The following is a 13,158-nucleotide window of genomic DNA, read 5'->3' as shown; positions in this document are numbered from 1 at the left end:
TTTCCCCCCGCTTTTTCCTCTCCTCTCCTCTCCGGTTGCTTGTGCTTTGTGACAGCTCATAAAATGTGAGCGACACGCATTAAAAGTGTATGCCCCTCAGTGTGGCGAGGGTGTTCCCAGGACTTGACACTGAGGAATGGCCTTTGGGGGACTCCTGGTCCGGGCTGCTGCTCCCGGCTGGGGCAATATTATGATGAGCCTGCAAAGAGCAATATGAAAATGAGGAAAAGCAGTGCACACTGGGGCCACGGGCCGCGGGACGCGGGCCTCGAGCACAAAAAGGTCCTGGTCTCAGCGAAAGATATGTCCTAATAATCAGAAAGCCTGGCGTACGCACTAATGCCGCCTGTAAAAGCGGATTGAGCACACTAAATAGTCCAGGCATTTATTTAATTGAAATCTGTGCCGGGGCCCCCATTTAAATTTAATGTTTGCTCATGTATCACGGCGACCTAGCGGGAATATTAAATTTGCACAGGATTATCTAAATGTGGCAGCAGGAAAAACAGGTCCTCAAGGATGACCTTAAAGCCATGCGGAGAATTTAACATAACAATTACATGCAATTGCGAACTGTACGCACTCATTTCCACCATTTTCCGCCATTTCCGCGCATCCGGACTTTATTTTATATTAATTATCGCTTTATTGAAAGACGGGATTTTTGGTGTTTTATTTTTATTTCATGTGCATTTGTATAGCATGTCCTGGCAGCCATTTTGTGCGCAATTAAATTGCGTAAGCGTTTATTGCTCCCGGGCGTATATGGATTTTATTCGTGTATTATGCTTTCAACGAATTTATTTTTATTTTTAATTGGTTTCGTTGCTGTTGGATTTGTACTTTGTGTTTTTATTTCGGCCTCATAATGAGACGGTTGCCATGCAGCATTAATGAGCACTGCGCCCACACTCCGATTAAGAAGGGAAAAGCCACCCAGCCATCCGACCAAGAACTGGTTTAAATGAAGTGTTGCTTCATTAAATATGAAAATTAATGCAATTTATTTTGATTAAATATTCATTCCGTTGCATTTCCTAAAAGTTATCCAATACTCGGGTGCACCCATGTATAAACATATTATCCATAAAGTCGGCAATCAAATGCGAAGTTTGATTTGCCTACGCAAGCGGAAAGACATTTGCGTTAAGAGCGTAAAAAACATTTGATGTAGGTGTACATATAAAAATCGAGCAGCTATTAATATGGCTGCAGTTGAATTTATTTGCGTATATATCTAAAACACTCTATAAAGGTTGCCAATGTTTAACAATGCTTAATATATTCATAAATAACTTCCTGAAAAATATAAATATTCTTTCTATTACTTTGATTAGTTTTATTATTATTAATCCCTCGTAACGCAGAGCATAGGCAGTGCTCTTTACTCAAACAGAATTCTCCCTTTCCTTTTGGGTGCCTGGTTTGTATCCAAATGTATGCAAAAACTTTCAATGAAATAACTTTGTCATGTAAATTTTTGGGAACCACCAGAATTGACTTTTCACCATTTTTTTGTGACACATTAATCAAAGGCCAGCGCGGTGGGCAAAGCCCTGAATGAAAAAATTAGACCTCTTCTTAAAGCTTTGACCACGTCCAATTGCCCAGTTTCCAAGGAAACTGTTTTATGAAGCGCGCAGCATTGAGAAGCACATAAAAAATGTCCCTTTGACGCGACACAAAAGGCCGGGGGCGCCGGCAGATAAACGAGGAATGAGCCTGATCCCCGGACCCAATCGAGTAGTCCAAGCCCTATTAAGGCCCACGGCGATGAGTCTGACTATATGTATCTGACAACTGTCACCAGTTCGATTCGTGCAATCGCCACCCCTGCCACCCCCCGCTACCCAAAGTAGCAGCATCATCATGAACTGCAGGAGGCCAACCCCTTTTTGATTTTTCGTTGTCTATCAACCCGTGCTGGTTGCACAACCCCCGCCAGATTATGAAATGCAAAACTAGATTTTGAAAACTTGCTTTTATGTTTATGTTTAAATTTAAGTCCCCCCCAGCTCGAGATAATAACAAAAGAGGGATTTCAATTTTCAATTTTTTCGGCCAAGGCTGGCCCTTTAATGCCCCGAAGTCGCCCGGGTAGTTATAATGGTGCTGTACCGTGCCACTCGCTTTACGTACATATATGCTCAACTTGTGGTCCCGGTTGGGTGCTGCAAATAATATGGTGATTCCGATGATGCTGCTCGCTGGGTAATTTGCCTTTAGCTGCAGAGATTCTGTTTAAAGCATAGACAAGTTACAGTGGAACAAATTGCTGGTTTTGTGAGTAAACTTTGTATTTATAAAAGCAAATATATGTGCTCTATAAATGGGACTCAGTACCTCAGAACTAGTCGATATAGTCATATACTGTACCTTTATCGAACATTTAAATAGCTGCTTCTGTTTCGTTTTGCCACTGTAGACTGCAATCCATACTCCAGAATCTAATTAAATTCACTTCATAGTCTCGTTATGCTTCGCCTCGCCTGTCGTTTCTTATTTCTCCTAGAGCTTTCCTCTATTCAATATATTATTATGTATTCTGGTTAGTTGATATTTCAGGGCGTGAGTAAGTTTCATCTGCAGCTGCTGCACCCACCTCACAATCCCGTCCCCTTGGTCTTCAGATGGCTTTGTCATGGCGAGGAAAAGCGGAGGAGAAGGGAACTTTTTAAAAGGTATTCCACTGCAGACCACACTTACAATCATAGAGTGGGAAAAAGTAACATTGAAGGTACATGGAAAAAAATAACGCAGCAAAGAAAGCTTTTTTCATTTAATATATTTGTATACATTTATATTTATGTGTATATATATTTCCATATAAAATGTAGTATTTTATAGGATTTATAAATACAAAACTTGACTGTACGGATTTATATTGTTCTGAATGCTAAGGGAGTGAAGTTTATTTATTACAGAACGCTTTTAAGTGAATTTATTGGGAACAGGAAGCGTTATTTCTGAGTTTTTCTTTTTGTGTTTTACAGATTTTATTTACTAATTAATTCTTACTTAACAACGAACTACAAACATTTTAAGAGTTGTTTCTGCTAATTGCCTGCAGATTAATAATAAGCAGAGATAATTCTTTGCCGTGTTAACAGAGTGAGTGGAAGTGCAGGCACATACACATCTTGCTGGGGGTCGTGGCTCTGGACCGAGACCAAGGTGCCACCCGCTGCCCAGCACCACCCCCACCCCCAACTTCCAATGCCCAACCCCCAACCCACACACCCCCGCTGCTCCTTCCGCCGTAATCACGTTGCTGCACAACGTCGGCGTTTACTTTTTGACTGCCAGAGGCAATTGCTTTATTAAGAGTTTCTGCTCTACTTGATACAAGGAACCCGTCCCACCCCGAAGTCCGCCCAGCAACCCCCTTGCCACCCCACCAGCAGCCGCCTCTTCTTACACATTTGCACCCTGCAAATGGCTGTCTGTTTGTGCCACAGTCGTTGTGTGTGTGTTGTCTGTGTGTGTGTGTGCGTCGGTAGGGCTTAATCTTACTTAGTTAACTTTAAATTAAATCTTGATATTCACATATCGTTGCCTCAGCCTCCAACCTTCAGCCCGCTCTGCACCCTTGTGATATCCTTTTTGTGGGTGCTGGCCCAACATGGCGTTGTTTTAATGTGCACATGCCGCTGCATTTGTGTATGTGTATGTGGCCATGTGTGTGTGGGCGTATGCGCGTGTGTGTGTGTCTGATGTTTGTGTGATGCCAATTTTAATGTGGTCTCGGGTTTGGGGTCACCCTTCGCAGTCCAAAAACTGACGGGGGCTCGGCCAACTCATGTTTTTGCCATCAGGCAGACAATTTCACATTTTACTTCATTTTATTTCGTTTTTTTCGCTTTTTTTACAATACATGTGGGCATTATGAGTGCTAGAGCCGGTTTGAGTGGGTGTGTGTGAGCTCAAGGAGCGGTAACCATAGAAATTTTATTTAATATTTTTTTAATGAGCATGCTAAAAATTTAATACATTTTCGCGCAGGCGGCGCCTGTTCTTCTTTCACCATTTTTCGCTACACTTTCTTCGTATTTTAAGGGGTAGTTGGGGATGATGAAATAGTTATTAAGTTTGTTTAAAACAATACATACTTGCTTACTTGTGGCGAAGAGTATTCTATTGTAACGAAAAATAAAGCATAGTTAATAAACAAATTATTATAATTAGGGTATTCTACATTCGACTGCTTCGATGTGCCTTCGTGTTACTTTATTTTAATTTGTATTTTCGGGTTTTGCATTTTTATTACATTCTCGTATTGCCTGCATACTTTCCTATGGATGCCTGCGTGGATTCGGGACCGAGGTTTTTGGGGTTTCTGGTTAATGTAAAGTTTTGGCCCAGCAATTTTCGTTCACCGAGCGCCCGGCTGGCATGCCAGTTATTTAAATATACGAGTATATTCTTTTGCTCGGTATTCCTCGAAAACTAAAGGCTGCATGGGAAACTTGAATTAAACAATGTGTGGAAATATGATTTGGGCGTGTTTGAGTGGGGGGAAAGTGTTTCGTGGGTGCAGCGAAAGCGCATATAATTAAATATTCTGCGAGGAGAAGAGTAAACTTTATGGTAATTATATTAGGGTTACTCTTTTGGAGTCACTGCCACTGAAAATGCGAATCTAGTTAGCGAAATAGAACCAGAATTTGTAGGTGGCTTAAAATAATGATGTTGATGAGGTGCGTGGAGTTCGAAGAAAATATTTGAAGCTCGAGTAAGTTCAATTGGTTTCAAGTTAAACATGAAATAAAAAAGCTAAATTATGTAAAAGTTGATCTAAGAATATTATTATCTAAGAATATTAAATAATTATCGTAACGTTTCCCGTTTACTTCGCTTATTTAATTATTAAGTACTCAGCAAATTTGTAATCCGAGAAATTACAGAAAATGTAGCTGTAAACATCTTCTGTGACTTTTCAGATGCCTTAGATTGATTTACACGGCTCTTTTGTTCGATTTCTCATCTGCCTGTCAATTGGCTCCTGAGTTTCCCATTTCTCTTTTGAAATGTCAGCCTGGGATAGGGAATGAATGTCTCACTCGATTGTGCTAAGCTCGTTAGATTCCTGTCAGCCTGCGATATGTACACTTTCAGCTTAATGCCAGCATCTAGCACATGCATTACATTAAAACCATTTAATTGACACATCGATGGGGGAGTGACGATATAGGAAAGCGGCAAGTAACACCTACAGAGGACCATTGTTAACATCGACGGAGCTCCCTACTTGTTTTCCCACTTTTGCCAGAAGTTGAAAGCAATTTCTTCAATGGCAGCAAATTTGTTGCCAACAATTTGAAACGCTCATTTGCTGAGGCATTCAGAGACCTTCTTTGAAGCTGCTGCAAGTGAAAGCAGGGAAAAGCTAAGGAAAAGGGAAAACGGAAAATGGGAAATGGAAAATGGAAGAACTGAACCTGCCGTGCCGTAGTGAAACGTAATGCAATGGCAATGGGAATCCGATTGCGAATGGGAATGGGTTTGGGTTTGGGTTTGGGTTTGGTTTGGTTTGGATGTGGGAAGTGTAACGGAATGAGTCACGTAGTAAATACATTGTCGCTCACTCAAAAAAATAATAATACATACTTGTCAAGACTCACGATATTAGTTTATATATTAAAATAGAAACAAAAAAAATGCAGATTATTTAAAAAGGAATATTACTAAAAATGGAGGTTACTTATAGGCTTTAGGTTTACTCCAGAGCTCTGTTCAACAAATTTTTTTCCAACTGATTGCACAACTATTAAAGTTTTTTTTGTTTTTCCTTACGATTATTTTAAAATCCCAAAAATCAATAGAGGTGGTATTCTTTACTGTGTAGCCAGAATACCCAACCTACCTATTGACGCCTCTAGTGGCTGTGCAATTTCTTGTAAAAGTGCTCAATGAATCGAAATTAATTAGTAAGGGAAGCTAAAGCAAACCAACAAAGCAAGAGAAGGACCCAGAAATAGAAAAAAATCACAGAAAGCTTCCACAATTTGTAACCTGAAGGAAACTGACTAGAAGGACGAAAAATTAAGATTTCCTTTTTATTATAACCATTTTTCCCGCTTTGCCCCCAGTTCCTTTTCCGCACGCATAGCGTTTCTATTTCTTCCTTAAGTTGGCTTTTCTCGTTTTCGATTTTGGGTCTGGTTTGAGGACATTTTACACATTGCCAGCGCTTTGAAGTGTGAAAATTTAATTAAATTCAGCTGGCGAAGGACAAAAAAAATCAGCGGTGGGGCAGAAAGAAATAAACTAGGCGACAACACAATTTCCAACGAGACGAGGGTGCTGCGTGTGCTAGAAATTCGCACTTAATTAGAAATGCGATTACCGGGTCTTAGCTGACTTCTGCACTCTTTGCCGGTTGGCACTTTTTTCAAAGCAAATTAAATTCTTGCGCCCCTTTTGGGACACATAAATTGTGTGGGCCAAGAAGTTTGGCAGTAGCCGTCTATTATGTTGTGCAATTTAACGCCGATATACAAAAAAGTAAGCTTATATTCTTTTTGCTGAGACTGTTAAGCCAGAGGGTATGGCAATGGAAAACTATATTAAACTATGCAACAAAACTATACAAGGCTACAAGCCAAACTGAAAATAAAAACAAGAGAGAACGCTATAGTCGAGGTCCCCGACTATCTGATACCGTTATGACTAGTGTAATGCGAAGAGAGTCTTCAACACTGACAGTTTGCGTTTGGCGTTAGAGTGGCGTGCAAAAGTTTTGGCAAATCGATAGAAATTTACAAGTCTAATACAAAAATGAAAAAATATTAAAACATTTTTCAAAAGTGTGGGCGTGGCAGCTTTATGCGGTTTGTGGGCGTTAGAGTGGGCGTGGCAAAAAGTTTTTTTGACAAATCGATAGAAATTTACAAGACTAAAACAAAAATTAAAAATATATTAAAACATTTTTCAAAAGTGTGGGCGTGGCAGTTTTATGCGGTTTGTGGGCGTTAGAGTGGGCGTGGCAACATGAATCAACAAACTTGCGCTGCGTCTATGTCTCTGAAGTCTGTATGTTTAATCTCAACTTTCTAGCTTTTGTGGTTCCTGAGATCTCGACGTTCATACGGACAGACGGACGGACGGACGGACGGACGGACGGACGGACGGACGGACGGACGGACGGACGGACGGACGGACGGACAGACGGACGGACAGACGGACATGGCCAGATCGACTCGGCTACTGATCCTGATCAAGAATATATATACTTTATATGGTCGGAAACGCTTCCTTCTGCCTGTTACATACTTTTCAACGAATCTAGTATACCCTTTTACTCTACGAGTAACGGGTATAATGAGTCATTGTTGTAATAAAAGTTGTATTTTTAATAAAATAACGAGAACGGTGCCTTGAAACTTAAAGTTTTTGTCTTGAAACATATTTCTATATAATAGTACCCTTGAATTTGATTTCCAGGGGTATTGATTTCAGTCAGAAGATTATATGAAGTATATATAATTTCGATAATTCCGATTAATTAATCGGGTCTGTCCGTATGTCCGTTTCTTCGAAAACCTGCTGCTCAGATTTAAAACTATCTACATGAAACTCTTTCAAAGATCTGTTTTCTATTCTGAATAATCAAAAGGATGATTTTTGCTTGAAATATATAATTACTGATAGGATCTATAAGATTGGGCTTTTAAAGACAAGCTGCCGGTCTTGTTTATAATATTTTTCAATTATTTTTTTAACTGACAGAATATGGCCGGTAGACCGCCTAACTACTATTAAGTGAGAAAATATTTACCCAAAGGAAACTGCTCCGCAAGGCCAGTCTAAAACTCATGTTTATTTGCATACTTTAACGAGATTGTTCATCGCATTTGGCTAGTTTCAACTTTTCTGTTAATTCTTTGCTGTATTCACAGTCAACAACAATTATTGTCAATGGCTGGCCAACATCCTGCGTAGCATAAAAAATTTCCACTCGACTGCCTTCGAGGGTTTCCGTTACGAAGCTGTTATTACTTTCATACCAGCTTGTGGTATTTTCTTATCCTGGCCCGAAAGTGAGGGACGAAAAGCTTGCTGCTGGCGGGAATGGCAAAAGTTATTCGGCAGCAATCTAAATTACTAATGCCACTAACTAGCGAAGTCGGTTGGGTACTTCATATGGAAGGGTCGGAGTTTGGGTCGCCATCTTCATCTCCTCCAGGACCCTTAGGCAATGGCCAAGAGGCACTTATTTTTATTAACTTTTCGGCAACCAAGTGCACTTGAAAGTCGGTTGTTTTTCTGGGTATGTGTGTGTGGGTACTTTTCCTACAGGATGTTGCCATATGTACCTCGTCTCCTTGGGTGGCAGCTTTTTTTTTGGTTTCTCGGTTGACCATAAGAATTGTAAATTGTAAATATTTTTATACCCGTTACTCGTAGAGTAAAAGGGTATACTAGATTCGTTGAAAAGTATGTAACAGGCAGAAGGAATCGTTTCCGGCCATATAAAGTATATATATTCTTGATCAGGATCAGTAGCCGAGTCGATCTGGCCATGTCCGTCTGTCCGTCCGTCTGTCTGTCCGTCTGTCCGTCTGTCCGTCTGTCCGTCTGTCCGTCTGTCTGTCCGTCCGTATGAACGTCGAGCTCTCAGGAACTACAAGAGCTAGAAAGTTGAGATTAAGCATACAGACTCCAGGACATAGACGCAGCGCAAGTTTGTCGATTCATGTTGCACGCCACTCTAACGCCACAACCGCCTAAAACTGCCACGCCACACTTTGAAAAGGTTTTGATATTTTTTCATTTTTGTATTAGTCTTGTAAATTTCTATCGATTTGCCAAAAACTTTTTGCCACGCCCCTATAAGCCACAAACCGCAAAAACTGCACGCCAAACTTTTGAAAATGTTTTGATATTTTTTCATTTTTGTATTAGTCTTGTAAATTTTTATCGATTCCCAAAAACTTTTTGCCACGCCCACTCTAACGCCCACAAACCGCCAAAAACTCTCCTTCGCACTTCCACTAGCTGAGTAACGGGGATCAGATAGTCGGGGAACTCGACTATAGCGTTCTCTCTTGTTTAAACTTATTTTTCTTTACTTCTACAAAAACAAATGCTCTTCTTAAAGAAGAAAGATTGTGAAAATGAAATATATTGATTGCTAACGGAAGATGAATTTTGGTTTTTATTCCCATCAATCTTTGGCAAGCAAAAAATTTCATATCGTTGATTTGGCATCTAAAGTTGCCTACACAAGCACAAAGCCACTGCTGCAAAACCGAAATCATGTCTCATATCAATGAAACTTTTTGGCTGACTTTTGCAGAAAGTTACCTGACTCATCAGGTAAGCTCAACTGTAGTGCTCGCTGAAAAGGTTGATGATGGCTTTGCTTCGGTACTCAGCAATAGATTATAGGGTACATCCTTTTCTTGCTTTCTTGAGAGAATTTAATATTTTCGTACTGAACGAAAATTATATGTTGTATCTAAAAATGTATATCTAGAGTTTATTACATTAATGAAATATTTAAAATTAAAATGGTATGTTACAGAAATTAAAATAAATACTTATTAGATGTTTTTTTGATGTAGGTGAAAGGTATTTAACATTTTTGGAATGTGGCTCCGTGAATTGGAAGTCACCTGTTCTTTCCCGTACGCAATATGGGCATCAAATTGGCGAAAAATACTCTATGTGTTTGCACGGGAAGTGCAGGAAAATGGGAACAGAAAGCTCGTAGGACATGGTCTCCATTTGGTTTCTCCCCCATTTGTGTGTTTTCTACCGCCCACTCTTTGGGCAATTCGACTGGCAAAAAGCTGATATTGAATACTCAAAGTACATGGAATGGTATTGCCATTATGGGCGCCACTGACATGCATATGTGCGGAAAATGTTCAAACATTTTGTTGCCTGTTTGCAAGGAGGGTGGAGGAGTAGAAGGATGCTATATTCGGCTGGCAAGCAAACATTCAATTAAAGCATACTTTTGTACGCCACAAAATGGCGTCGCAGCTTTTCCCACTGCACCATGGGCAACGACCACTTTACAACTTAAAACTCATTATTTATTTTCAATACATTTTTGATGTATTACATACTATAATATGATCGATTTACTACTTAGTCCCATTGCATCTAATTATTAATTTATTTAAGCTGTATTTAAAAATTAAATTTAAAAGAATTATGCATTTATTTGCGATTTGGACAGTATAAATTGGAATAAAATTTAAATACTACAAAAATCGATATAGGTTTCCAAAGTGCACTACGCTGGACTCATTCTATTGCTTCATTTTAATTTGTTTGTATTAAAAAATGCAGTCCAAACGTTAGGATTTAAAAGTTGGAACTTACTTTCGAACACCTGACTCAGCGGCTGATATCTTAACAAAGGCATCAATAACGGTGTGGATCAGTCTTATTTTAACAAAAACATAAAAAACATTTGATTAACCATTCGGCCAACGAATGTGGTTATTGGCCACATAGTGCACTATTGCCGCTTTGTACGGAAAACTCGATCTTTGGAAACTCACGCATTGTAGTAACGTTTTTATTCTATTCTGTTAAGCAAATAATATGTTGTATGACTGCCATGGAATGACCAAATTGATATTTCAATTTCGCGAAAATCGTATGCTCTTGTATGCACAAAAAAAAGTTTAAAAAGATTTGGCATTTGCTTTAAGACCAATTTCTGTTCGTGCTTATCATAATTATCATTCCTTTGTTTTTATTCAATAAACTATTTAGGTTATTTTAAAGGTATATGACTTATATTTAGTTTCCAATATTTTTGGTAACTCCTTGGAAGAAATGGTGCGAGTATACCACACGAAAATTTATGGTTCCGAAATACTTTCAAGTTTTTATCTTTTAGGGTACTCTTCATTGTTTAGGGTTTTTATTTCGGGTCTTCTACCAGTGCAATGGAAACAGAAAATCAAGTGGAGAATAAGAGCCACTCATAGGTGAGGACTAGCTCTGGTTCGTATGCGCATTAGCTTGTGTTTTGTGCACTAGGAAAAATCAAAAAGTTATTAAATACAGTTTTATAAAAATATGAATTTCTTACAAGTCGAGGCATCAAAATAAAATATAATTATTGTACACTATAAGCTCAATTTGTAAAACTAAGCCGCAGGATTGGTACCATAGCTGCAGTGTCTTTTTACTATTAACCTATTGTTAACCAATTACCTTTTTACAAAGAGTAAAATATGTGTAATACATAATAATATTCTCAAGAAACTTTATTTTTAATTTAATGGGGTCCTTTTCTTTTTCTTTTTTTGCATCTTCCTATTTCTTTCTGTGTGCATGTGGGAAAGTGTTTACATTCTGTTGTTGCAGTTGCCACTAATTGTCTTGCTGCTCGTAAAACATTGTTTTTTCTGTGTCTTGGCCTGGCACTTCGATCCAAGTTGGCTAGCAACTGGAATCGGCTTGGCTTGGCTTGCCGTTTAGTTTTCGCACTGCTCCTGAATCCGAATCAGTGTCTGTGTGAGGCGGCTCACCATGCTTGTGTGCTCACCATGGCGGAAACTTGCCAGGCAATTTCCGCTTTAAGTACCATTAAATTCGTATTCGTTTTAATGAGCCCTCAACATGATGCCCCCTTCGGCGCAACGTCTCTATATTTTTCAGACAGTCAGTCAGTCATCCGCACTCGCATCCCCATCTCCCTGGGCCATCGTTTAATGACATTCGATTCGTGTATTGCCTGTGCCCTGCTGAGTCTGCTCTTTGTTTAGATTGTTTAGACAGCATGAGACTGTTTCGGAATCCCCTTTGCTTTACGACCACTTTGATGGGCTTTTCGTTTAATTTCGTACAATTTTCGACCAGTCGACGGTGAAATCTGCTTAAGGTGCACGCCACGATGTGTTTCTGTGGGGGTGGCACAGTGCGAATCAATATTGAATATCGAAGGGAGCTGACACTATTCCCATGAGATAGGATTTCGCATAATAAAATGATTGAAGAAAATGAATATTCATTCGGTTTTTATAAATATATAGAACACTTTTATTCATTTATAAAATTCACCAATAGCCATTTATAAATACATAAATTAAACTGTATTTTCTTTTCAGTGTGAAGGTGAGCTGCAAATCGATTTTATCCCAAATACTTACCTCCCAAATACAGAGCGACGCAATCGCTGTAGGTAAACCAATTAATTTTCATGTCTTGGCCACGTCTTAACATTGCGCATACGCCGCGTTACACATAATTACTTTGCTTTGCTCGCAAAATACCCGATAAATAATTCAGAGCGCATGTGAAACTAAAAACAGGAAACCCAGTAAGTTCAGATCCCCAACAAAGAACCTGAATCGCAGAAGTTCGGTTCGTGCTTGCGACTTATCTGGCCAAATGGATTATGCTGCAGCATTTTTGGGGCAGCTCACAGCGGGCTGAGTGGGAGTTTCGCCCACTTTTTTGAAATCCCCATCTATTAGTGCCAGTAAAAGCAATTATTTGAGTGGAAACTTCGGGGCTACCGCTGAAAGTTAAGAGCAACTTGCTTTTGGCTTGGCATTATCTCTCGTTGCGTTTCGTGTATTTAGTTAATACTGAATACACGAGTAAATGCGAGTAAAGTAGGGCTGGCACAGCAACTTTACAACCTGCTCTATGGCGTTGCTTTCAACGAGTTTACTGTTGATACTAATGGCTTACCTTTGCGGATGCGGTTGAAGGAGGCTTTGTCAAATGGATTAGTACTGCAATTTTTCAGCTCAACACTTTAGCAGGATTAGTTGGTATAGGAGGCAAGGCCATGATGGCCAAGCAACAGATTTATAATGGATGTCCACCGCCAACGGACACATTGAAATATACATTAAAACGGATTTTTGCGGGCTTGATAAGCATGTCTGTGTTTATTTGGCGACTAGCAATAAAATAAAATTAATGGTTATTCCCTAACTATGTTGTGATTTCAACTTTTTATATATATAAAAGTCATATATTCATTTTTGCTGAATTATTAAATTGTTAAAGGTGCAACGGAATGATTTGGAGCTTGCATTTTAGCTTGACTATGTCCAACATTCAGCTCACATTTCTCATGACTTTGGCAATTTTCTTTCGAGTCCGGGCAATTTATATTCCATGGACGGCATACCATTCCCAACTATTTGCCTTTCAAGTGCAAAACGCTGGAAATTG

Source organism: Drosophila teissieri, chromosome 2R, assembly GCF_016746235.2.
Source record: "Drosophila teissieri strain GT53w chromosome 2R, Prin_Dtei_1.1, whole genome shotgun sequence".
Taxonomy (NCBI): Eukaryota; Metazoa; Arthropoda; class Insecta; order Diptera; family Drosophilidae; genus Drosophila; species Drosophila teissieri.
The sequence above is the reverse complement of the archived record's forward strand: the minus strand, read 5'-3'. Positions refer to the sequence as shown.